Source organism: Pleurodeles waltl, chromosome 7 (genome assembly GCF_031143425.1).
Source record: "Pleurodeles waltl isolate 20211129_DDA chromosome 7, aPleWal1.hap1.20221129, whole genome shotgun sequence".
Classification (NCBI taxonomy): Eukaryota; Metazoa; Chordata; class Amphibia; order Caudata; family Salamandridae; genus Pleurodeles; species Pleurodeles waltl.
The window spans coordinates 102,322,228-102,341,298 of record NC_090446.1 but is presented as its reverse complement, the minus strand read 5'-3'; the positions used below and the strand labels follow the sequence as shown (position 1 = coordinate 102,341,298).

At 44.3% G+C, this 19,071-nt stretch overlaps 1 protein-coding gene across 1 annotated transcript in view; it reads right to left on the bottom strand.

Annotated features, from left to right (window-relative positions):
• SLCO4A1 (solute carrier organic anion transporter family member 4A1) overlaps nucleotides 1-11,754 on the bottom strand; it is a 414,240-nt gene extending 402,486 nt beyond the window's left edge. Inside the window, exon 1 of the mRNA XM_069243161.1 lies at nucleotides 11,675-11,754. The gene's annotated coding sequence lies outside the window, so the exon portion shown is untranslated. The remainder of the gene's footprint in view (nucleotides 1-11,674) is intronic.
• Nucleotides 11,755-19,071: the final 7,317 nt, after the last annotated feature.

The following is a 19,071-nucleotide window of genomic DNA, read 5'->3' as shown; positions in this document are numbered from 1 at the left end:
TGAGGAAACTATAGTCGCCAGGTGTAGGGTGATGGTGGCGGTGAATCGTCCTATTTACAGGTGCCACTGTGCTGTGCTTAGACCAACTTCTCAGCAAGACGTCAGTAAGTGCCTCATTAAAAAGCAGGAGGGACTCAGTAATGGAAGCCCCAGGCTGTAGCACTTCAAGCAAGAAGTTTGTCTTGACAGAGACCAAGGGCAGTTCAAGGTCAAGGACCCCCACTGCCCTACGCACCACCATTGCATAGGAAGATCCCTCCTCTGTAACCTGATGGGGCCTCTTCCAACCCCACGGGGCCCGAAGGTGCTCCGGAGGGTTTGGCCCAATCAAATACACAGTGCATGGTCTCGTAAAAGTCCATGACTTGAGTGGGTGTTGCTTCGGCTCCTGGAAATGGAGGGAGGTCCGGGCTGAACCTGGCATGGATTCTGCTGAACCGTGCCTGAAACGTTGATGTTCCGAAGTCGTCGCATCAGCCGACAGACAAGGCAAAGTCCATCTAGACTTCTATTAATTGTGCCTCTTTCCCAAGTGTTCCAAGAAACTCGAATGGGAAGAAGAGGACTTGGACCTCCTAGAGTAGTCCCGCAACGTTCTCTTCGACTGTGACCTCCTAGGAGTCACGCTGCATGGCATCAACTGTCGGCCCGCAAGCAGCTTTAAGGACCACTCCCTCAAAGCCTTTGGCGCCATGGCCCGGCAGTCTGAGCACGACTTGGAGTCGTAGTCATGCTCAGGACACCTTAGGCAGACTAATTGAGGGTCTGTAACAGACATGGCGCTGTACATGGTACATGGCTTAAACCATAGATGTCATCTCGACATAAAATAAATCTTCGACAAAATGTCGACAATAGCCTGTCAAAAAGCAACAGAGGGATAGCTCTCTCTAGATCAGTGCTAACTGGTGCAGATAGAAAATAACTGATGTCTGCACAACTGGGTGGTGCCTATGTAGGTGATCGCAACGTCACATCTGGTGCCAAGCGGAACAGAACAGAGCTGCCCAACGGCGCACACAGGGGTATTGCTCAAGCAAAAGTTTCTGGATCCAGGTAAGGAATTCAAAGGTAAGGAGTTTGTGGCTAGAGGTCTGTATCAGATAACAATGACACAGTCAATTGATGTTGCGTAGGGGGAAACCTACTGGCTTGGCCAATGCTTGTTCACTTTAGCCTTTTGGAGACATCTAACAATTCCAAATGAATCCAAGTAGTCCCCACAGGAGGGTTTGGCCCAATCAAATACACAGTGCATGGTCTTGTAAAAGTCCATGACTTGAGTGGGTGTTGCTTCGGCTCCTGGAAATGGAGGGAGGTCCGGGCTGAACCTGGCATCGATTCTGCTGAACCGTGCCTGAAACGTTGATGTTCCGAAGTCGTCGCATCAGCCGACAGACAAGGCAAAGTCTATCTAGACTTCTATTAATTGTGCCTCTTTCCCGAGTGTTCCAAGAAACTCGAATGGGAAGAAGAGGACTTGGACCTCCTAGAGTAGTCCCGCAACCTTCTCTTCGACTGTGACCTCCTAGGAGTCACGCCGCATGGCATCAACTGTCGGCCCGCAAGCAGCTTTAAGGACCACTCCCTCAAAGCCTTTGGCGCCATGGCCCGGCAGTCTGAGCACGACTTGAAGTCGTAGTCATGCTCAGGACACCTTAGGCAGACTAATTGAGGGTCTGTAACAGACATGGCGCTGTACATGGTACATGGCTTAAACCATAGATGTCATCTCGACATAAAAGAAATCTTCGACAAAATGTCGACAATAGCCTGTCAAAAAGCAACAGAGGGATAGCTCTCTCTAGATCAGTGCTAACTGGTGCAGATAGAAAATAACTGATGTCTGCACAACTGGGTGGTGCCTATGTAGGTGATCGCAATTTCACATCTGGTGCCAAGCGGAACAGAACAGAGCTGCCCAACGGCGCGCACAGGGGTATTGCTCAAGCAAAAGTTTCTGGATCCAGGTAAGGAATTCAAAGGTAAGGAGTTTGTGGCTAGAGGTCTGTATCAGATAACAATGACACAGTCAATTGATCTTGCGTATGGGGAAACCTACTGGCTTGGCCAATGCTTGTTCACTTTAGCCTTTTGGAGACATCTAACAATTCCAAATGAATCCAAGTAGTCCCCACAGGAGGGTCCTTTCATTCAGCTATGTGTATGTGGTAAGCACAGGCTGTGTGCGTCTGTAATTCTTATTTGAAGGATGGAAAGGGACAGGAATGTTTTCTCTCTGAAGGGCCAACCTGTGTAAATTATCATCTATCTTTCTATACTCTATCAGCCTCTGGCAGAATAAACCCCTTCTATGGGTTTGTATTTCATACGTTTACTTTCCGAGGTGGCACAAACCAGTTTCTTCAGCTAGGTTACTGAGAAAGCCCATAAACTTTACCCACCCTCCTGAGTGCCACAAGGTTAAAACAAGCAGAATCTCTTCAGGGGATGACCCAGGTGTGTCTTCAGCTGTGGGCTCAAGGGTTAGGACTCTTGAACAGTATTTGAGGTTATTTCTTGTCTTGACAACATTTCTCCATCATAAATGGAGACCTCCTCTTTGTGGTAGACACCTCAAGCATTTGGTGTGTGTTCATTCCACCCCTCTTACTTACTTTTGTGTTTAAAGGCTGAGAAAGTTCAATCGGTTTTGAGAGCTTTACATTTCAAACCTACCTACCAGCCTATCTTAAGTCTAGGGGTATTATGCTTTTAAAATAGATGCTGAGTTTTACTGCAAAGGATAGAGCTGCGCACAACACCTACCTGGCACTCTGAGCCTCAACCGCCTATGTTTTCCTATTGATCACTACAAAGACAAGAAGAAATTAAGCTTCTACCTCGCCCTACTTCAATCCTATCTTTCTGTATTGCTACAGCAGTAGGGCCAGCCACAGAAATTGGAGCTGCACAGAAGAGATCTCTTTGAAACTGAAAATGTGTTTGTTTGATAAGCAGAGCGAGACATAGCATGAGAGTGAAGGAATGAAGGGGCATATTTAAGAGCCCCTATCCCCATTACAACACCACATTTGCGTCATTTTTTTACGCAAATGTGGCGTTAAAAGGCCAAAAACGCCACGCCATATGTACAAAGTGGCGCAATGCATGCATTGCGTCACTTTGTAACCCTTTGTGCTACATTAGGCCTGCGCAAGGCATATTTTATGCAAAGGAGGCGTTCCCCAGTTAGGGGGGCCGAAAAAATGTTGCAAAGAAATCTAAGAGATTTCTTTGCTTGATTTTTACGGCACTTTTAATGCCTGGTAAGAGCAGGAGTTAAAAGGAGGCTTCCATTGGTTACAATGGGTCTCTAGGTGCTTTGCAGGATTAGCATCAAATTTTTGACACTAATCCTGCAAAGCGCCAGACTATCGTCAAAAGTTCTGACGCTAGTCCCCTAACCACCACCACGGTAAGAAGAAATGTATGGGACTATAATCAACCATGCAGGGTCAGTAACTGTTGTCGTTATTTATACATATATATAATAATAATATATTATAGATCACTGTGAATAGATCATTGCTTTTTCTTGTCTTTGTGTCTTACCTTTCTGTTTCCTTTGTGTCTGCTCTTCAATGCAAGCTGTGTTCCTGGTGGTGGTGCCCACCCACACTTATTTTTCAGACATTTAATGCATGCAGACCAGGGGAAAACACACGAAGTGAAAAGACAGAGGAAGAGAAAGATGTGAAAATCGCCAGAGAGAAAGAAAGTAAGAACCTGCAAGAGTAAGATGAAGACGCTGGGTGTGTCTGGTAGTGCATTACAGAGGCATGAGGCGGATTCAAGACCACACGCAACCTTGGTATCAAGGTCAGACTAGGAATACAAAGCAGCCCTGGCAATTTTGTCAGACTAGCCGTCCTGCTGCAAAACCGACCCACCAGTAACAACACCGACCCCTAACCCTTCCAGCGTTCTGGGGAAAACACTGGATGGCTGCTACGGCCTATATTGCCCTGCTTGGTATCCAACTAGCTAACATTTAATAGTGCCGGTTACAGTCTTCTTACAAGAGCTCTGGCCCCAGCACTCTTTCTTTTCAAAATTAAGCTATGTTGCTACCCATATTTGCAAAGAAATTAGCTCCTGAGTTTTCCCTGGTAGCCCTCATTCACACAGACGAGCTGCTATGCCCTCAAGAGATAACTAGCACCTGTAATTGAATAGCTGCAAGATTTGGGCCTATGAAGGTGGCGTGGCACTTTGGATTTAGTACAGAGGTAACACAAATAGATCGATCAAGACACCATCCTTTTTAGAGTTCAATTGTAAAATATATTAAGTGCAAATAAAAGAAGAGATGAAAATCAACGTAAACTACACATGGCAAAAATGAAGCAACACTGTCATGGCAAGCTACTAATGAACGCTAGTCAGTGGTGATATGAACTGAGATAGCAAATATCAAAACTGTGGAACCGACACAAATTATCTGAAGTATGATGTCAACAAAGATGACTGTTACATCAAAAAGCAAAAAAATCATTATCATCATGCCAACAGACACAGAAAAATATAATGATCTCAATGTGCATTTAATATTATCATGAAGCTGACAGGCAATAGATATCAACAAATATTCCCGGGAGGATCACTAGGCACAAAGAAACCAGAAACAGATGATGGTTTAATTACGAGGGACGTCACATAATTGTAGAATATTACACATAGATTAGACTATTATTGTAACGGCCCAGGCACCAACATTATCGCTGATCTTGACTTTTCCTACTTTTTACTTTCCTCACCCCTGTTTCCTTTTCACACCAACCCAGGCAACTCTACAGGACTCCACGATCTCTTGTCTGTCCATCCGCCATATTAATCAGGCAATGGCATAACATTTTCTCAATAAACCCTCTGGACCTCACTAAACTCTCTCCACTAGCTTCTTTCACCTTTCTTGTTTGCCTCACCAGTCTCCTCTCATTTTCCCCTATAATCTTACCAAACTTTTCAACTGCATGTTACAGGCATTTCTCATTTGGCTAAATATTTCCGTTCCATGTCTGACCTAGTTATTCTTTTTATTAAACTCTTTTTTATTGGATTTTAGATTTAAAACATGGCAGATAGACACATTTCATAAACATTTTCTTGTCAAGATAATAAGTCATATAGCTGAACAAAGATGTAGGGCCTGATTTAGAGTTTGGCGGACATGTGACTCTATCCTGAACGTGTTGGATATCCCATCTGCGGTATTACGATCTCCTTAGGCTTTAATGGGATCGTAATACGGCAGAAAGGATATCCTTCACGTTTGTAATGGAGTAACCCCCTCCGCCAAACTGTAAATCAGGCCCTTAGGTTTTATCGTAACTAATCCTTTAGGTGACTCTTAAAATCTTTATCTAGTACACATCTGAAAATGTTCCCACAAGAGTCCCAATATGTTATTGTGCTTATTAGACAAGCCCTGGATTATTGTAATATAGCACAACACTCCTTGGCCCTTATCCGTTCCCCATATGTGGGAGCTGTTTACAATCTCCATTGTTACGATATGTCTCTCTCTTGGCCGCTAGGGCCCACTTCCAACCCGTTCAAAAAAAACTCCCATCCTCTCCATTCACTTGTCAGTCCTCCTTCCCTGGTATCTATCCTCTCTGATTCGAGATCACCCTAGTGAGCCATATACCACTCATTAAGGCCACCCATCTCACACTGTCCCTCTTTTCTACACTTACTAGTCTCAAGCCTCTCCTAATGCAGTCTCTTGCAGCTGTTCTTCCTCAGAAGCAACCCTGATTGCTATTGTGCCATCCCAAATGGAGGTCACAGACCATTTAAAACATTCAATTTTGCATCTTGTTCCTTCCTAGCTCTAAACAATTATCTCTCTCTCGGTCTCTCTCTCTCTATATCTCTATCCCGATTCCAGGTTCAGTTTAATTATCCTTCATCTGACTCATTATTATTGGTTGGTAACCAACCTTATCAAATTTAGTAAAATATGCATCATCTTTCACGCTCCTATGACCATGATTGACACCATACTTCTCAGTAACATACATTTTGGGCCATACACTCCAACATGGTTTACAAATCCAGTGTAGCCATGGCACCTTTAATCATTCTCCCCATCCTTGTGATTCGGGATGTTTTTCCTACAGACCGCAATTTGCATCAAACTGAGATGTGCTTCTTACTGGAGCACATTAAAAAGAACCTTCAAAACACACCTCATCTAAACTGCGCTACTTCATTTAATATCTTGACTGTGTCATCAGGAGTAGCAGAACATTGTGGTGTCTCCAGGTGTAAAGAATCACGTGGATGATGACACCAGATGCAAATTATCCTTATTATGCAACTGGGCAAGAGTTATCTTGATGTCCCCCCACAAAACGTTTAAACACTACCTCATCAAACACTGCATATTTTTATGCGCCTGGTATTTATATTTATTAGCAGCGTATCAACGGTGCAAACTTAGTTACAGGCTCAAATTAGCAATTTATAGGAGTCCAAAGGGTATGGAAAGTGAAGGGAGAAATGCACTTTGATTGGTACGCAGATAGTTTAACTGGTAACTTGTTTGTAAGGTACATCTTAAACTTTTACTCTTATAGAGTCAGGAGGAACCATTTATTATTTTGTTAATGTCAAAAGATCATATCAATGCATGACTTTGATAATATCACCGTGCACAGAGCATTATTTTGATGTAGTAAGTTGTCACTAAACACAAAAGTAAACTTTTGATAAAGTCAGTGTGTACCTTAATCATGTCACCAAGTATATATTATTAATATATCATCAAAAGATTATCATTATATCCCCAGGTCTTATCATCATCCCACAGTGCAAAAATGGTCACAGAGTTAGGTGCAAGGTATTCTCACCATGTGACAGAATGTAACTGTAGCATTAAAAGCACTTTACATCCCTAGTCACAAAGTATTATTCTGATGGAGTTATCAGACAGAACCTCTTTACATAAAATATTATGATAATTTTGGAAAGCACAAATCATTGTACTTTAAAATATCTAGACATGAGTTATTTAATTTGTATACTAAAAAGCGCCCCCCATGACATGGTTGGTGCTGACTTAAAGACAAATAACAGACATTCCAGGGAGGTCTATAGAAATAAAATATTTCTCCAAAAGTAATATCACACCTCTTCTCCTGAAAATTTACACATCAGCAATGGATCTCGGGTACAACAGTTGTGAGTTCCCCTGCATATTACCTAGAAGAGAGAAGGCACAGCCCTAGCTCTCCCATTGCAATCTGCCTACTTAGGGTAGCATCACCTTGCCTTAGCATTATAAGAAGGATACTAATTATTATGTTTCTTTTTCAGAAAGTGGGGCTCAGCTGTCAATCAAACGTGTTTACATCCATTGTGGCTTCATCATGCAGAAAATGAAGTTTGAACAGAAGAGAAAAATGTTAAGGTACTCAGCACAAACCTCACAGCAGCATTTTGGACGGTCTGGAACCATGAAAGAGCGGTATTCAATTAATAAAATGTAGACCCTATCAGTTCCTAGTGGCTGTGTGTTGGTCCTGTCTAGTTAGTCATGGGGAGAAAAGCAGGCAGGTGAAAGGGAGTTAATGTGAGGTATCATCTTCTTTATTAAATAATACGGCCATGTTTAGTACAATGGACAAGTCCCAAGTTTCTTAGGTCAGAAATCTTCAGAATTCACAAAGTTTTGTTTCCCATCAGCATAATTTTTGTTTTGTTGGAGTTTAGATTCAGTTACTACGTATCAAACCATTAACTGCTTGCATGTGACTGTAAAACCTTGTAACTAACCAGCCCACATTGCTATAGAGAACAGAATACAATCAGAGAGTCAATGGTATACATATAAACAGAACATATAAGACCTCAATACATTTGGCGAGTGGTTGCACCTAGTTAAGAAGCTCGTACCCATCCAAGACTCCAAAGTAAAAGTTGGCCTTTAATAAAGGCTTTTGTTCTACTAGTGAGAAATTATTCAAACCCTTCATGAACTGCGGCCGCAATTCTTATCATCAAACAATAGTGGGCAACTGAGTCAAACACCCCTGAAAGATCCTATAAAATAAGTGTGATGGTACCACTGCAATCTGCAATCTATAGATCTTATAAGCTCATCCAGTATAAAGCCCAGGATCAGATCATGATAATCATTAGAAGAAAGTCACAGATCTCATAAAATCAAGATAGGGTCACACGCTTTAGGATATTGTCACAGTTATGGCTCTAATGCAAACCATACACATGACAAGTCACAAACAGATTTCATTGTATATCTATAAAGTAAGGTACAGCATTGTGAGACACTAGGTAGGACTTCCAATTGAGGCTTAAGCTGTCTTGGGCTCATGATCTGGCTTTTGCTAGGTTTGTTGTCCCATGGGACTAATGAGCCAATTAAAGCCCTGTTCCTGTCCACTCTCCATATATACCATTTAACTATGAAAGAGAAGAAAATGCAGCTTCTTGCAAGGTTAGCAAGATTGTATGTACATACAAAGACAAATTAATCCAAGAAACATTTTCCATTGCTATAGCTGTTTAAATGCAGATATGTCAAAATATCACCTCCTACACCTTCTTTTGATTTACCATAACATCTGGAAGTACCTTCAAGTGATTCAGTTCAGAATGCAGTTTACAGATAGCACTTATATATGGTAGAAGATGGCAATCCACTGAAAGCTTGAGCAAGATGCCTGGCTTTGGCTCAGTTGGAGACAGTCTTGAAACTAAAGCCCAAAACGAGCCAAGCTTTCGCAGGAGGTGATGTGGCCAAGTGGCTACAACTGTCAAACAATCAACATGTGGGGAGTAGAGTTGAATCCTGGCTTTGACTCACTATCATGTGAGCCCTGGCAAATCGCCTTGAGATGGAAAAAAAGCATTATATAGTCCACGACTGTTGTGAAATTGTCATTGGGCAACGATTGAACTATGTGAACCCACCTCCCTAAAATGGGGATTCTGTCTGTCATCCACACTCTAATCTCATCTTTCAAGAGTTAAGTAAAAAGCATTACCTTTGATGTGAGAGATACTCTTCTAGTGGCTGAGTTGAAATTGGGTTTCAGTTCCACCTTTTCAGTTTGATCAAACAGTGTGATCCTAGGCAAATATTTTACAAAGCCTCATTTTGTTCATTATGACATATGAAAGCACCTTAAAATATGCAAGTTCAGGATATGAGCTGTACAAACACCTCTATGTCATTTGAATGAATAGCCTGTAATATTGCTTCATCTATATTAAGGAGGGAACTTTGTAATATGCTTGAGGGGAACATCACCCCTATAGTGGTGGCGTCCTCCCTGTGAGTTTGGCGGTCCTGTAGTGGGAGCGCCAAACTCATGAGGCCCATAATTTGATGTACTAAGGTGGAACTAAGGTGGAACACAAAGACATGATAAAGAGATACACTTTTTTAAATATCAAAAGCATTTCATCATATTTTTTACTTTACATTTGTTGAGCGATTTGCATGCTAAACATTTTCACGGCCTTTGCTTGTGCGCAGCCTTTCGAGCCAGAACCAACCCTTGGCCCTGGCTCAGATCTCCCTAATAATTTGCTGGCTGTACATGGTTTGATACATTGTTGGGTTGCTGCATGGACGGAAGGATAATATTGACCATCTATTTAGGGGAGCAAGACTCTGCCCGTGCCTGGGGCGCCAACCTTAAAGGGGAGACAGAAACAGGCAGGCTGTCTCTAAAAAAAAGTGTAGTAAACATTGTTCTCTAATTTCTCTTGTCCCACTCACTTTGTCGTTTCCCCTACCCCTTCCATTTCCCCAACACACTGACAATTAAAGATAACAAGTGGGAGGGAGGCACCAAGTGTTGCTTCCCTCATTGTGCTAAATGACCAAAGGCCAGTTCCACTAGGGAGACGAACTTCTTAAATCTTTGTTTAGAAGTTGTTGTTACTTCTAAAAAAAGACATCCAATAGAATCAATCTACTAATCTAAATTGAAAACATATTTGTTAACAAATGAACAATTTTAGGTTAGTTATCTTAATTTTAAATGTCCTCAAGTTCCATCCTTCAGATCATAATTCTGCTGAGAGCTCAACAATGTTTTGGGTGTTAAGAGTCTCTCCAGAGCTGTGACATTCTCTACCCGATTTCCCACCTCTATGTGAGATCACTGTGCATGTGCCATTTTCATAATGTTGCCAGGAAACCAATAGGTCGATTGGCACTTGGTATCACCAGAGATTGAATTGGCCGAGAGAACAGGAGACCGATGTTCCCAAACTTTGTTACTTTAATCAAAACAGTTCCCATACGTTTTATTTAACAAAACAACAGTTCCAGGACGGTTGAGCTGTTGCATATGAAAGGAAGAAGGGACACCTCTGCATAAAGTGAGATGGAGAGGCAGCTAAAGAAAAAACAAGCCTTTTTTCCAAGGTGCCTGCCACCAGAAAACAATATAAACATGTGCAGCTGGTTAATCAGTAAATCTTGAAGACGTTTGCAAGGCAGTATACACTTTCATTGCTAGAATCTAGAATGTATCCTTCGAAATTAAACCAATAAAAAAAGAGTTTACACCAGCAACCATAGGCTATTACTTAAAGGATAACTTTTGAAAGAAAGCAGTGTAGACATATAAATAAAATCTTTTTGCACATTTTGCAAAAGCCTATTTACACTGTGTGCACTTTATAGTATGCGGTGTTTAATACGTTTTTTAAACAGACTTACTTGTTCACAGACCTTTCTGTCACACACAGGCTTGGGCCTCTTAGCACTATAATATTTCACTATTTCCCCAATACACCGATCATGTATTCAAACCAAGTGACCGTGGGGTTACACCTACAGATTTCTGAAGTGATCACATTAACTAACCAAGCTGTCCTACCAGTAAAATGCATTTCCCATAAATAAGTATAACTTGCATTTACTTTTCATTTAAGGTGTGTGTACTATATTGTATATGAGGTGACGAGTAGATGAAACACAAACAAAAAAGATGCTGATCACGCCCCACTGTCCCCAAGATCACTGCGCCCATACTTTTTTTTGAGCACTTTGACAGCCGGATGTCAATCACTATGGTGGTGTCACAAAGCATGGTATATTACTGGATATGTCCTGATACTGTGTATCGTTCTAATGATGCAAAGGAAACAAGAGATCAGCATGGTGATTTCCCCAGGATATTGAAGGCAAATGTCGCCATGCAAGTAATATCGCTCACGGTGTCATAAGGCACGTGGAATTATACGGATATTACGAGCAGTCGAAATGCATGCATGTTTTGCACACGGAAGTGAATAACCACACACGCTTTCCGTATGAGTATAATGTGGGCTAGTCAGCAATGAGTGGAAATTTCCCCTTCCCACCGCCTAACCATGGGCGTCAGCAGAGGGTGTGTCATGCAGGGATGAACGCACTGCAGGAGGCTCCTCGCCTGGCAGGCTGCACGTGTGGTCACTGTCCTTTCCTCCAGTCCTCACGGATCCAGTGACAACTGTCATATATATGGTTATTACTAGCGCCATATTGTTCCTGAAGCTTTTTTCATTCATAATAAAGGGCTACCAATCATTGCGCTCCCTACACTTTGTACTACAATACAACCCCCCAGGGTATTTATACAATAAAGCCCCCACCACCCTGTCGGGGTCCAGAGGGACCTGCACATGCTCCCCGCCGCCTCACCTGCCCGTCTTCCTCCTGCGCATCTCCCTTATGGTGCTCGGCTCGCTCGGCCTCTCATTCACCGCCTCGCTAGGCACCGCCCACTCCTGCCTCAGACATACCTTTCGGCCAATCACCTTGCAGTGCGGGCCGTGGTCTTATCTCCAGCCCAGCCAATGGAGCTGTAGAGCGACTGGCTCGCGCTTCGGCTCCAACCGCGATGGGTGCAGGTGGCGGTTGGAAGCCCCCCATGATGCACGTTGACGCCCGCGCCGGCACGAGGACACCCCCTTCAGTCTAGCGTCTCCCTTCCCAGTCAGATAAGGGCAGTGGGTGCGCTTGTAAACGCGGAAACACTCACTAGCGGATGCCGAGAAGTGCGCCACTGCCAGCGCTGTGAAGGTAACAGTCACCCCAGGAAGCAGAGGGGTAGACAATACCATTGCATGCCGGAGAGCGAACTACATACAAGGGCCGCCCGGCTAGACACGGGTTTCCCGCCCAGATGCTGCAGCATCCCATGGGACGGGGGACCGGACTAGTAGCCTCATATCTCTGAAATCTAACTAGCGGCCCTCAACATTTTTAAAAGGTGCAGCACTAAGGCTGGGATTGTAGGACGCCTGGTGCACATGCAGAATACCTACCGACATTTTAGGAAAGAAAAGAGGGGAATAAAAAAAAAAATTGGTAGAATGTATTTCTCCCATTGGCTTCTAGTGAGGCTGCTGAAGAAGATGTCTTAATTAGAAATTATCAATGAGTGTTTATGTATTTTGAATAATGAATTTTATAGAAAATGAGTAACAGAAAAATAATGTACACATTTGAAAATGTGATCTCGAAGAATGGCCACACGTGTTCACGAAATGTACAAAATAATGATTAATATGTATGAAGTATTGAAAATGTATTCGATTAGTGTAGCAATATGTCATATTCAGAGTTGTGAAGTATGTTTTAGCTTATTAATTATAGGCCTTAACTTAGCGAGTGTCTTGGCCTAGTTTTTCCAGGCCTCATGCAGAAGCTGTATTTCTTAGTGTTTAATAGAAAATGCTGACAGAGTCAACTAACTGTGAAATGTTCATTGTTTAATAAAATGCTTAGCAGCTTTCCATGAGAACCGACTAACAGGAGACAGTGGGGGTTATTCCAACTTTGGAGGAGGTGTTAATCCGTCCCAAAAGTGACGGAGATACCACCAGCCGTATTACGAGTTCCATAGGATATAATGGACTCATAATACGGCTGGTGGTATATCCGTCACTTTACCGCCACTTTTGGGACGGATTAACACCTCCTCCAAAGTTGGAATAACCCCCAGTGTCCTTAAAATGTATCAAACTGTATGTGTGCTAGAAGTTCTTTCCCAGGATGTGAACAATGAAGACACTGACTGGAGAAGAAGATGCAACAAATTCGATACCTGATGAGCCGGATGATGAGAACATCGTAAAGCAGACCAATCAATGACGTGTGAAAGGCGAAATATTATAATTCATAGATTTGTTATAGAATCACTATTGGGTAGAGTAATAACGTACAATTAACTGACCAACTGGGAATTAGGGGATAGTTTGGGTGACTTTGATGTAACAACGCAACAGAGGAAGAAGACTTCAGACCAGATGAAGAGACTACAGAGAGGTTTTAGGGAATTACTGTGATATTGAGAGACAAAGAGATTTGAGATTATTGGGGTCATTCTGACCCTGGCGGTAATGGACCGCCAGGGCCAACGAACGCGGAAGCACCGCCAACAGGCTGGCGGTGCTTCTGGGGCCATTCTGACCGCGGCGGTACAGCCGCGGTCAGAAAAGGGAAACCGGCGGTTTCCCGCGGCCCCAGGGAATCCTTCACGGCGGCGCTGCAAGCAGCGCCGCCATGGGGATTCCGACCCCTTTCCCGCCATCCTGTTTCTGGCGGTTTTCGTCAGGAACGGGTGTCGTGGGGCCCCTGCAGTGCCCATGCCACAGGCATGGGCACTGCAGGGGCCCCCTAACAGGGCCCCACATTGATTTTCAGTGTCTGCTTGGCAGACACTGAAAATCGCGACGGGTGCAACTGCACCCGTCGCACACCAGCAACTCCGCCGGCTCCATTCGGAGCCGGCATCCTCGTTGCTGGTGCTTTCCCGCTGGGCGAGCGTGCGGCCTTTTGGCGGTCGCCCGCCAGCCCAGCGGGAAAGCCAGAATGACCGCCACGGTCTTTTGACTGCGGTGCGGTCTTCTGGCGGCGGAACTTTGGCGGGCGGCCTCCGCCGCCCGCCAAAGTTGGAATGACCCCCTATGTCATTGGGCTCATACTCTCTGACTGAGAGCCTGATGCGTTGCTGATCAATTGATGACCTGAAGACGAAAACTGATTCTGTTTGCTGACCCATACCGTGGATAGGTAGATATGACAATATGACTGAGATTAATTTTTATGCCTTTTCTTTCTAGGAACCAACTGCGCTGTTCTGATAGTTTTCTGTAGTTAGATGTCTCTAAATTCATGTTCTAAATTGTTTTGCATGAAACCCCACATGCAGATGCTAATCTGGGTTAGTTGAGGTCATCTACATGACAATTAAAAAATCAAGAGACGAATGGTTGACAAACTCGTTTTCTGAACTCTATGGATTATGTTGCACTATTGAAGTTGACGTTGCTGATGATATGCACTAATGCTTTAGAATGTATTGTGATTCAAAGCTTTGAATAGGTTATGTTTCTTGCGTCTTTTGGTTAACCAATATTAGTATTATATGTGTTTTGATTTGATTTTTGAGATGAATATACATAACTTTAGCATTGTTAACATAAGGGAAATAAACTTACTAAACTTTTACTAAAGGTGTGGTTATTTATGGCTGAAAAGTTATGGTGTGTGGAAATTACTGACTCCATTGATAATTGATTATTGATTGTTGACTTGATTAATAATTATTGATTATTGTGTATTGATTATTGCAATGGAGCTATGGTGAGAACATCTTAAATGAGTCAAAAGGTTCATCGACCTATGCGTGTCCCCTTGTAAGTTTACTTATTAAGGACCGACTTTCTAAAAAGGCCTAAATTAGGTCTCAGAAATGCAAATATATATATTTTTTTCTCGTCTTTCGCAAGCATTTGGCTGGCTCTATGGCAGCGAACGTGACAAAAATGTTGTGCACTGCTTGTTTCTCCTGGCAAGTGCATACTACAAGTCACATAAGACCAGATACTGTTGGCAGATGCCCACAGAGGAATCAGGCTTTTGGATGCAGGAATCGGTAGTCTCCTGCTTGAATCAGGAGGTTTGGTTGTTTGGTGCAGTCTACATATATTTTTTATGAGGTACACTTGTGTACTGTCTAGAACATTCTTACTTAGGCCGCGGATGAACTACTCCAAACAACAACCTACCTGGTAATGGCTACTTCTCAGTATGTGAAAATTAAACCACATATTCAACACAAATTCAATATTTTGTAAATGGCCACAAACGTTTATGTTGCTCAAATTCCATAACTAAATATCCATGTTTCAGACTGAAATCATCCCTGTGTTAACTAAAGTCTATAATCCTGCAAAGGATTTTCTCTTCTGACCTGTCAGCAGAGCCTCTTAGTCAAGTTTACCAAATTATGGACCACAGCTTTGTAAAGGACTGTTGTATTTCTTGTATATTTATGTCTGCTTACGGACAACATAAAGCAGTCTGTTTACTCCTCTCAGACCCTCTATACTGGCTTAGCCATCTGTGTTGTAGTTTTTCCACAGCTTGAGATAAACATGTGATTTGCCTCCTGCTTCTGCAACCTGTCTGTTACTTATGCTGTGTGTTGGGGAAGCTTGCCTTGCTGCTGCGCGTTATTAGGAGCGTAGCTCCCATTGAGGCAGAAGGTGCAGATTCATCGAAGCCACAAGCCGGAGGTGCCTACATGAACTCTCAATGGTGCAGTATTTCACAGGCCAAATAGTGTACAGGAGGGCAATTTCCTTTCTTGCACTAGGGCCCATGACACACTGACTACGCTACTGCTACTTGTTGTCCTTTTTGTTGTTGTGAAGCTTAGTATTATACTTTCCACTATAGAAAAGACAAAAAGATTCACACTGTCTGCTTGTTTTAATGCATAATTTGAATGAAAGAGTATCTTCACAAAATATGTGAACAAGATGTGCTTTTCATTTTAATAAGCAGGTTTTAAAATGGACGAGATGACTTTATAAACCTTTAAAACAAAGTGGCCGAGTGGCTTAATGGCTTGCGTAACACCATTGGCCGTTTCCGTCATTGTAGCCGACAGCAGTTTGCATGCTGGCCTTTTTAAATCATAATGGCTTTTATTAAAGTTACAAACCCACAAAGCAACATGCTATTGGATGAAAAGCAAGAAACAGCATATTGGATAACATCATTGATAATATCACTGTAATCTTTGCAATCAAATTTTTGCAGAAAAAACTGCATGGTGGAGGCGTGAGTTATAGTTACTTTAGGGCGCGAGTTATGGTTATTTGAAATAATTGCATACTGCTGAATTTGTCTTGTTTTGTGCAAGTAAATTCAGAACCTAACTATAACGTCTCTGTAACCTGTTTTTTTAAAAGTGATATATATATATTTTAGTGTAATATATTTAATATACATTATATTAAAATTATGTAAACTGGCATCTCCACTCCACAGGAGATAAGGGGGTCGCAAGACCAACAGCTCACTCACCACGTCTAATGATGGTAACATCCCTTGTTAAATAGAGCAACAGTACTTCTACCAACACAAAAGCTGACTCATCTTGAGACCTCTCATGAGCAATCCAGCACTAGAGCCCTTAGCACTGGAAAGCTTTAGGTGAGAGTGGAAGAGAACTACAGATAACACTGCCATATGTTGTTTTCATAGCTCTCAAAGTATCCCAGGTCAGCTTGGGAAGTTCAATCAATCCAAGTATAACTTTGTATTCTGCTGCTTGTAGTCCTCCAGTGTAATGTGCGAACTAAGACTGCAAGTAACAGAATATGTTGGTAAGATCTGCACTCTACGACCTACTCATGTCAGGCACGGGGATCACACAAGCTCTGTTTTTCTTAATTGTATCTTGTAAAACTGCATCTGCAAAATGCATTTCTACTCCACATTTGGAAATGTCAGGATTCCTAATGGTATGGTGTACATGTGAACATATGCAAGCATGTAAACTAGAATAGTACAGGTTGTTGATTGTCATGCTGTCACAGTTTTGACAATACCCACAAAGCAAGTGTCTTCGCTTACATCATACCCTCCCATGCTCCATGTATTAATATTGTACTCTAACAAGGCATCTATACCCTCCTTGTTTTTCTGTGCCCCTTGTTTTACCACTTTCCTCAAATCTCAGTTGTCTCCCTTTGTGTTAGAGGACGGTTCTGACCATGAGGTCTGCCCTGATTTTTCGCTTTTTGTCCACCTGGTTTTTAACTTCACTTTGAGGAAGCCTCCTATGAGGGGACTCACGCACAGTAAACACATTGTAAAATGAACGGCGCGTGTTTACCGCTGGTGCCGCTGTGCTAATGAAAGGCTGCTGTGTCGCAGCAAGGGCAGAAGGCCCGGGCAGGTTACATGTGATCCATGTGAGGGCTGTGGAAGGAGGATTCCTGGTGTGCGCAGCCCAAGAACTGCGCTTAGGTAAGCCTGGTGCAGGACGAACTATGCAGAGTGGGTGGTGACCTGGAGTAGGTCTCATGAGAGGGGTGTACACATGTGAGGGAGAGTCAGTGTGCTTACTGTCTTCTCACTGAAGGGACACTCAGTTCAATGCCAATGTCAGTGTGCTTAAGGTATTTGCATTGTGGGGATACTCCATTAAATGTCAATGGGAAAGGAGGGCCTAGGGTGCAACTCCAGATCTCTGGGGTCCACCGAGACCAGAGTCACACCAAAGTACACTGTAACCTGTAAGAAAAGAATGATGCAGTAGGTTACAAGAGCATAGTTGTACAACTTATGGGTCATCCATGGATGTCATCTTTCTCTGACTCAGCTCAGGATTAGGGCCAATTACTGCTCTGTGCAGTTGCTTGAGCAGGGCCTGGCATCAATCAGCCTGCTGTCATCCCGTGCCAGGAGCGGGCTGGAGAGGCCCTGCGAGGAATGTCAGTGAGGAGGGGCTGAGCCTTTCAGAGCACATGCGGCAATTAACTCCTGGAGGATGCCATTTTGAGCTATCCCAGAAGACTGTGCAAGAAGGAGGAGATGGGGGCAAGGAAGTGATGTGGCACATCTGGATAGGCCAAAGGTGCAGACCTGCTGGACACTTCTGCCCCCACTTAAAAGGTCCTGCACAGGGGAGAGCTCTCTCTCTTGTCTGTGCTTCACTGCTGGACACTGGGACTGCAGACGGGCGTCATGGACAACTGGAAGGAAGAACCTCCTGACTGCCCTTGGGGCAGGGACTCTGCCCCTGAAGGACTCCAGGCCAGCAAGGCGAATGCCAGGGCCAGGCAAGCTGGCCCCCTTACTACCCCAGAGGACTAGTTAGGGGAAGGACTGGGCTAGCGCAAGGAGAGCACGCTGCCCAGAAGGAAAAGAGGGAACCCAGAGGAAAGGTTGGCGCAGGGAATCAGTGGGACTGGCTCCCTATGATCTGGGACCTTTTGAGGCCAGGAGGCCTAAGGAGAGTGCTCCTGGTGGCAAGGGCTTGTCACCAGGAGCGAAACGACACAAGAATGATGAAAATCGGCCCTTGGGGGCCCAAGATATCCCAGGAAAAAGGATGACGACCTTTGACCTTTGGAGAATCAGCTGCTCAAGACTGTACCCTGCTCGAGACTGTACCCCCGGGGTGGGCCAGGGTCCGGGGGCTGCCCCAGGAGGAAGAGGAGCGAGGGGAGTGCCGTCGCACTCCTCCTCTGGACGAGGAAGGGGCCCCAGACCCCATCCTGGGACCCCGTGAAGCCTGGCCTGAAGTGAGTTGATGGGGGGGTGCCGTCATGCACCCCCCCTGCCGTGGTGTGTAGGGACCCCAGACCCCATCCCGGGGCCCCTGCGGCTGAAGCGAAGCCGGGGAGCGCCGTCGTACTCTCCATGAAGATGTGAGGTTGGGGCCCCGATCCCATCCCAGGGCCCCATGAAGACTGAGGAGTGGGGGGGCACCGTAGCGCACCCCGCAAGATGGCAACTGGCGGTCGAGGGGCCGGCTGAAGAAGAAGCCGGGGAGCGCCGTCGCGCTCCCCGTGAAGGAAGGTGGCTCCGGGGGGGGGGGGGGGTCCCAGTGCCCAGTGCCCATCCTGGGGCCCCCAGCAGAAGTCAAGTCGGGGGTGCCGTCGCGCCCCTGTGAAGATCCCCAGAGGGGCCCCAGACCTCATCCCGGGGCCCCAAATGATGCTGAACTCGTAGAGACGAGGAGGGGCCCTGGACCTCATCCCTGGGCCCCAAAGCTGTCAGGAGGAAGGTGG